This window comes from Herpailurus yagouaroundi, unplaced genomic scaffold (assembly GCF_014898765.1).
Source record: "Herpailurus yagouaroundi ecotype Mexico unplaced genomic scaffold, PumYag 181, whole genome shotgun sequence".
In the NCBI taxonomy this organism is placed as follows: domain Eukaryota; kingdom Metazoa; phylum Chordata; class Mammalia; order Carnivora; family Felidae; genus Herpailurus; species Herpailurus yagouaroundi.
In genome coordinates, this window is record NW_024412412.1 from 34390591 (window position 1) to 34398900 (window position 8310).

An 8310-nucleotide genomic window follows, 5' to 3' on the forward strand; every position below is an offset into this window, starting at 1 on the left:
CCCCAGGACCTGCCACTGGAGAAACCCATGCTGTTAACTTATGAAAGAGGACACCAGAAGGAGGGGCCCAGGGGGCCCAGGGGGCCAGGACTCGTCCTTTGTCAAACGGTGCTTGCAGCCAAAGGTCACTGGGGCCTGAGCCCCATCGAGCCGGATCACGGCCACATCCCTGCTCTCACTGTGCCAGCTTCAGAACGCCCAGATATCAAGTGCAAACAGCAACACCATGAGAAGGAGGAAGTCCCCTTTGTCTCAGCTTGGTGGTTAGTGATGTATGTCAGAGATGACACCTGTTCAACAAACCAGGTAAACTTTGCGCACCTTGTTCTGGCTGCCTTCGAACCTCACAGTTAGCTCAGGTGCTCTGCCCTCCCATTGCACATCCTGGTCACATTTGCTCGGGTCTCACTTTCCCAAGCTGTGTTTCAGGTTCAGTGGTCTTTCAAAAAAACTCGGACAGCTCTGCCGTTGCCCCCACTTGGAAAGTGTTCCTCACTTGGCTCAACAACTTCCTGAAAAAACAATGGATGCAAATCTCATTGTTACCAATCATGGAGCACGAGAAATGCCTAGGGGAGTTCCCTATAGAGCAAGCCCAGTGTGGCTCCTTCTACAAATTGAAGTCTCCTTTTGTAAAGGAGCGAATCCACCCCTCTACACACACACACACACACACACACACACACCCCAATTTCTCTAGCTACTAAATCCTTCCTGGCACCAAGTGGGGTTTTTATCTGGTGGGGAGTCTCATGGTCACTCTCCTGGCTTCTGAAACTTACCTATGATTCAATACAGTGATTCTGGGAGGCATAAGCCTGAACTGAACTGCTGGATATGAAAACCACTCCCGGGAGCTCCAAGCTCCCGGCAGAAGTATTTCTTCCTCTCTCTGCAGCACACAGCTGCTGCTGCTGGTCTCCTGGCCCCGTCCAGCAGCTCCCACTTCCACAGAAGAAGGTAGTGGCATAACGAAGGAGGGCATACTAAGTAAAGCGTGCAGTTAGTAAATAAGAGGACACCGATTGTAATATAAGTGCCCTCTCATTGAACCAAAACACGACTAGAGTTTATTTTCTTTTTCTGGGGCTCTCACTCCAACTGGAAGGGGTAAGTGAACACAGCTAAAACGTTAAAATAAAGTCCAGTATAAGTCCAATTTAATTCGTTAATCATCTTACTATGGGCAAGCCAAAGAGTATCCGCTACAAAGGAAGGTCCAACCCATTCCTCATCTTGTTCCGGGCTCACCCTATGCTATCTGATCTACCCATTGAAGGGGGGTAACAGGTCAGGAGGGCTCATTAACATCTGCAGACCCTGCTTCATCTGGCTGCCGAGCCAGGCTCATCCTTAAAGACCCCATGGCTGGGGCGCCTGGGTGGCGCAGTCGGTTAAGCGTCCGACTTCAGCCAGGTCACGATCTCGCGGTCTGTGAGTTCGAGCCCCGCGTCAGGCTCTGGGCTGATGGCTCGGAGCCTGGAGCCTGTTTCCGATTCTGTGTCTCCCTCTCTCTCTGCCCCTCCTCCATTCATACTCTGTCTCTCTCTGTCCCCCAAAAAATAAATAAACGTTGAAAAAAAAATTTAAAAAAAAAGACCCCGTGACTGCACCAGCCGTAGGAGCAGACCGGCTTGAACACCTTTATAGGCTGGACTTCCTGTGTCCTCATCCTACATCGAATCGAACATTTTAAATTTACCCACATTCCACACTATATAGGACTTCCACATGGTCACACAAGAGCTAGAAGCAGTTAACTCATTGATACAATGTTTTATAGACATGTAATGAAGCAGCCACTTTTGAGTTGGTGTTTTTCTGGTCACAGTTTGAAACGAACACATTTCTTTTTGGGTTCCAAACATTCCCACTGTCCCCTACAAAGCCGGTCCTCTGAACGCAGTGTGTTTAATGCAGACAATGCCTTGCACAGAGGAACACAGAAATGGCAGCGCTGGGCCAAATATGTGGTATGTCCAGCTCAAGATGTCTTCACCAACCATGGGCCAAAATGTTTGAAATGAGGAAGACATCAGATTTCTAACACCTACTGGCCGTCAGTTTAATTTATATTATCTATTCCGTTTTCACAACACTCTTTTGTGTTTAGAATTATCATTCTCCTGTAAAGAGAGGGAAAATAAAGCCCAAAGGTTCTTAGTGACTTGTCCAAGGTCCCAAGGCCACAGAGCAGACTTTTGAACCCAGGGCGCATGGCCCCCAAATCCAGTTTCTAACTGAGTCCCATCTCCTGCAGAAAGTCACAGTTTGTCCTTCCTGACATTTAAAGTTAGAGAAGTGTTGCCAATTTTAAAGATTACTTAATACTCTGTCCTTCGGAGGTCTGCTTACATTGTTTAAAAGCTAAGTCATTCATCTTTTTCCTGTCTTTATCTTTTTGTCCAAAATGACTTTGTTAAGCTCTAAAAGGTACTCCTAATACAAGGGTTGTTTGGTTTTGTTTTGTTTTGTTTTGTTTTGTTTTGTTTTGTTTTGTTTTGTTTTAAGGGGCTGGATTCCAATCACCTTCTCTTCTGTCTCTCAGCCTTACCTCTTATGAGGAATTTCTCCACTGGATGCTTACATCACACACCATCTGTTGAACTCATTTGTCACTTGGACCCCAGGGGTCTTATGCTTCTTGCTGTCTCCCTTAGCAGGGGGTCTAGTGGTAAGTTAGCCCTGGTTTCCAATTCCCTCTGCAAAGCTAACCAGTTATGTCACCTTGGGAAAGTCACCCAACTTCCAAGTCTATTTATAACATGGAAACAATACTTGCCCTGCTTAGCTAAAGAGGAGAAAGCAAGCTGATGCATACGTAAGTGCTTTGCAATCTAGAAAGTACTACGCACGCATGCAGGGTGGGTGATTAGCCAAAAGTATTGCTGACTGACGCTGACAGGAAAAGCAGGTTCCTGGGGTCGTTTGCCAAACTGAGAAAGTTCCTAGACTGTAACAATTTGACTACTACTGTGCTGGGCTTCCCAAGATCACAGCAGGTGAGTGAGCCAATGGATCAGCTATGATGCGACAGCCAGGTCAGTAATTGGGTCCCAGGAGAGCAAGGAAAAAATGTCAGGCGGTTGCACCCTTGTGAGACCCGTGTGAGCCTCCTGGCCCTCTCAAGAAATGAGATTGGAACTCAACCCCTGAGTGGTACTGTCTGATTGCCAAGCACCTAGAATGTTCTGAGAGGTATTGCCAACACTCAGGCACCTTGCCCTCAGCACTTACCTTAAGAAGGCATCACAGGTGCAAACACAGATGCCAATACACTAAGAGGGCATTTTGCCGAATCCTTTCTGAAAGCCCCACTTTGTCTGAATGAAGAAAGGACTAACGCACGATGAAAACTGGAGGAAATTGAGACGGGGGAACCTGACAGGGAAGGAGGCTCCTCGGCCAGAAGGAAGGGACAGGAAGGGAGAAATCAGATTCTCCAACTAGTAAATCTGGGCTTAACAATTCACCAGGAAAAGGTGAGCAGTGGGGCCGGGCTGAGAGGCTGTTCACAGAGCAAGTTGAAGATAAATGCCAGAGAACTTGGATCTCTGCTAAAGGACAGTATTCCAGTCACTGAACTCTCAGCAAGTGGACCTTTGGAAAGTCATGATCATCTTCGAAAAGGTCTTCCTTGTGTGAAAAGTGAACTTTTGCCTCGTCATCCTCTTGAATGATCAGGAAAAGAAATTTCCAGCTCAACCAAGATAAAATGAATTTTTCCCCCCTGAGGATCATCCAGGGTCTGTTTGCTCTGCTCGAATTACAAACGGAATTCCAGGCAATGCAGCAGGTTCAGCGTCTTCCATTTCCTCCAAGCTCACACCTCTCACTGGATATTTTGACGGGTAATGATGAGACTATCGGATTTGAAGATATTCTTAATGACCCGTCACAAGGTGAACTAATGGGAGAGCCACACTGGATGGTGGAATCTAAACTGGGTTTACTGTAACCTGTTGGGCTGTGCATGAAAATAGAGGGACGGCACCTTGTTTATAGTCATCTTGTTACTATGATTTGATGCACACAACATTAAAAGTACTGACACACGAGAGAAAAAAGTTCACCAGGAAAATGTTTGCAATGGAAAAAGAATTCCCTCCGCAGCCTGACTCCAAATAAAAGCACTGCCACCACCTGTAATAGAATCGCGAGCAAAGAAAGCCACCTGCGCTCAAGGCCCAACACAGCCACACCCCAGTCTGCCCCCCAGTCTAAAACCCACCTCTTTGGGGCGCCTGGGTGGCTCAGTCGGTTGAGCGTCCGACTTCGGCTCGGGTCATGATCTCACAGCTCTGTGGGTTCGAGCCCCACATCAGACTCTGTGCTGACGGTTCGGAGCCTGGAGCCTGCTTCGGATTCTGTGTCTCCCTCTCTCTCTGCCCCTAGCCCACTCGCATTCTGTCTCTGTCTCTCTCAAAAATAAATAAACATTAAAAAAAACTAAAAAACGTATAAATAAAATAAAACCCATCTCCTTGCCCTAGTCTACCTTCTACTCCAGCCAAGCAGCCCTCTTTTGGCTCTTTTCCAAACCTGCAGCTCCAGCTCACCATGGTCCCACGTCTCCTAGAATGGCCTTCCCTTGACCCGCCCCCCTCAAAGCCAGTGTGCCCCCCAGTGGACAGTGGAAGAAAGAAAAGCAGCCAAGGACGCATTATAAACCTCACACCCACGGGGACCCTCTGAGGAACCACGGAGTGCGTGCCGAGCATTGTCCTAATAAAGAGGAGAGGCTGGGGCCTGTGGCCAAGGAGTCCTGTCTCCTTGGAGGCTTCAACTCCCCCACCTTTGTCCTCCAGGCCTCACCTGTCACAGCCGAGTGACCTTCTTCGGCTTCAGAGAAAGCCCCGAGGTAGCTAAGGGTTGTCTCTTTTTTGGTACCATGCATCCCAGGTCATAAGATCTGCCACAGTGAGCATGAGTGTGCTTTCCCTGTGCAACTAGACTGCAAGCTCCTTGAGTGCAAAGATCCTAAAAGGGGAATAAAAATGATGTAAATGGTTCCGATTGTAAATTAACATGATCTTGACTAAAAAACTTTGAGATCGTTTCCTCTTTGTTGTTTTAACTTGATGGCATTTTACCAATGTTTTACGCCTATGCTCTCATTGAAAAATAAAACCCTTGGACCATATATGGCAAAAACATCAGGGCAAAAACATCATGCATGTGTCTATTACTGCCTTTGGGCTGTAATAAGACAGAAAGAGAAGTGGGGAAATCTTACTTTGGTCTATCAGATTCTTGCTAACTCTCACTTTGCCCCTCCTTCAATACGCAGGGTCAGAGCAGAGGGCCAAGTGACCTTGGGCAAGTCATTTCACCTCTCTGAGCCTCAACTTCCCCATCTGTAAAGCAGAGATACTAACTGCGCTGACATCACAGGGATATTGTCAGTATTAAACGTGCTGGTGTTTGAAAAGACGCTTGGTAAACTGGAAAAGGCTATTCAAATATCAGGCATGATTGGAGCAGGCCTTACTAAGGGACCCTGGTGTGATCAGCCAGGTGGATGGCTTCCTGCTCTGAAAGACCCAGTCAGGCTCTATACCACCTAAGTAAGGCCAGGTGTCCCATATTGCCTGGTATTGTTATCTACATAGGCACCAGGGGTCTTTCTCGGTGTCCTCTCCATGTCCCGCCGTGTACTTTGCATTTTGATAGTCCATTAAAAATGGTTCTCAACATCCCCCTGGAGAAGGCACGGCCCTCAGCAGGGCCCCAGTGGTCGTGCTGACTCCCCAAGTCGCAACACACATCCCCACCTTGACTTTCTCCATCCGACCTATGCTCATAGTTTAGAGTCAGCTTCACTCCAACTCTTCCATGAAACACTTTTCAGGCTTCTTCGCCCAAGCATTCCATAAGTTTTCTTGTTGTTTTTTGTTGGTTGGTTGGTTTTGAGCACCTACTAGGCGTTAGTACTGGGAGAGGTAAAGGGGGAGCAATGGTGAACCTATCAGGCTTGATCCCTCCCCTCGTGGATCTAGAGACCTTACTCATAATAATGGTCTGGAACGTAGACAGTTGGTCTTGTGAGTTTTTTCCTTTACGGTTATTTCTTGCATGTACCTTGTATAGACCCAGCTTGAAAGGTAGATTTGAGTAGGCCTTTTTCGTACCCTCCTTCTCATAAGCAAAACGGTATGTGTGTGGCACATAGGTCAAAATACTTCATGCCTCCTCTCTTGGCTGAAAGGCAAAGAAAGACATGGGGAAAGTTCCCAATCTACGATAGGTACTCAACCCAATGATCAATTGCAAAACTTTTAAATGCACGAGCACACCTTGATTCAGATACGACTTACCAGATAAAAAAAGGGTTTGCTTCGGGTCCCCTAGACAAACATAAGTTAATGCAATTTCCTTTAGAGATGCTGCCATTTGAAAAATGTTCTGGTACAATAAGCTTCCAGAGGCTGAGCCAGAGGCGGGTTTCCAGTGTGAGGGGTGAGAGGAGATGTGGGATTCCTGCATTCATGAAAATCAGATGCCACCTCGTGGCCAGAAATAAAAATTCAAGAATTCCGTTGGGCAAAAGAACGGATTGCTCTGGGAATCAAATATAGAATTGCATTCTCCAAGAAATCTGCTCTGTCCCAGTAGGGCTAGTGTGTTCCCACATTAACCCACAAAGCACTTCTTTGCTCTAATCTATGATGTCTTACAGCCACAGTGCTTAATCATACACATCTGACAACTGCAAGCCTCCTAAAGCCCTCCTGCTGGGCTGTTATTTATTTTCTATTATTATCATTATTTTTTTAATCGAGCTGGCTGTCACCTCACCCAAACTCCAGTGTTGGTTAACCCCTGAAAAACTCTCAGGAAAATTCTGGGATCTGAGGAGTAAAGATGACACAGAAGATATTTTCAAGGATATTAGGTGAAAGACCATTTTGCGAGCAAATAAAATTTCAGTAACAAGGGAATGAACGCTTTGCCAAAAGTTGTCTACATAGGAAGCAATTTTTAAGTGTTTTATAATTTATAATATTTATTTTTGTGATACTTTATAAATTAAATGTTTACATTTTGTGACATTATTTTAAATTATTTTTCTTTTGTAAAATTGATCGTTTGTGATGGTCTTTAGCCACATATAAGTGACCGATTGTGACAGCATTGCAAAGTTCAGAATTAATCTAAACTAAGAATTATTCAATAGAAAAAATCAATATAAAATAATCATGCCTTGTTGCAAATATCATTTGGATGACTTTTTTAAGTTTAGAAATGTGTCAATTACAGGGGCACCTGAGTGGCTCAGTCAGTTAAGCGTCCGTCTTCGCCTCAGGTCATGAGCTCCTAGTTCGTGAGTTTGAGCCTCATGTTGGGCTCAGTGCTAACAGCTCAGAGCCTGGAGCCCGCTTCGGATTCTGTGTCTCCCTCTCTCTCTGCCCCTTTCCCACTCACACTGTGTCTTTGTTTCTCTGTCTCTCTGTCTCTCTCTCTCAAAAATAAAGAAACATTTAAAAAATTGAAAAAGAAATGTACCAATTACAAAACAGACTGTCAGAGTAGATCAAAAACAAGACTCAATTGTATGTTGTCTACAAGCAACCCATTTACATATACACATATAGATTAAAAGTAAACAGATGGAGAAAGATATACGGTGCAAAATTAATCAAAAGAATAAAGAAATAGCTATATTAATTTCAGGCAGACAGGACTTCAGAGCAAGGAAAGTTATCAGTCATAAAGAGGGGCATTACAAAATGATTAAGGGATCAGTTTTCCAAGAAGAGAAAACAATCCTTAATGTATGTGTACCTAACAACAGAGCATCAAAGTACATAAGGCAAAAACTGAAAACGAGAGGAGAGATAGATAGATCCCCTACTACGGTTCGCGGTTTCAGTACCCCTCTACCAGAAATAGATCTAGCAAGCAGAAAATCAGTAAGGACATAGTTGAACTCAACAACACCATCAACTGGATATAATGTGCATCTATAGACCAGTTCAGCCAACAACAACAGAATGCACATTCTTCTCAAGCTCACATAGAACATTTACCTAAAGTAGAACACATCCTGGGCCATAAAGCACATTTTCACAGAACTGTAAGAACAGAAATCACACAATGTCTGCTCTCAGACCATAGTGGAATTACCTTAGAAATCAATGACAGAAAGATAGCTGGAAAACACTTGGAGGTTACAACACATTTCTAAACAACACATGGGCCAAAGAAGAAATCTAAGAGAAATTTTAAAATATTTTGAACTAAGTGAAGATTAATTAAAACAATTTATCAAAATTTGTGAGATGGAGTTACAAGAGATCTTATTATACA

The 8310-nt window shown here is 44.8% G+C and overlaps 1 pseudogene; it reads left to right on the forward strand.

Annotated features, from left to right (window-relative positions):
* The first annotated feature begins 3353 nt into the window (after positions 1-3353).
* Positions 3354-4072, forward strand: LOC121039927 (proteasome maturation protein-like; annotated as a pseudogene).
* The last annotated feature ends 4238 nt before the right edge of the window (positions 4073-8310 follow it).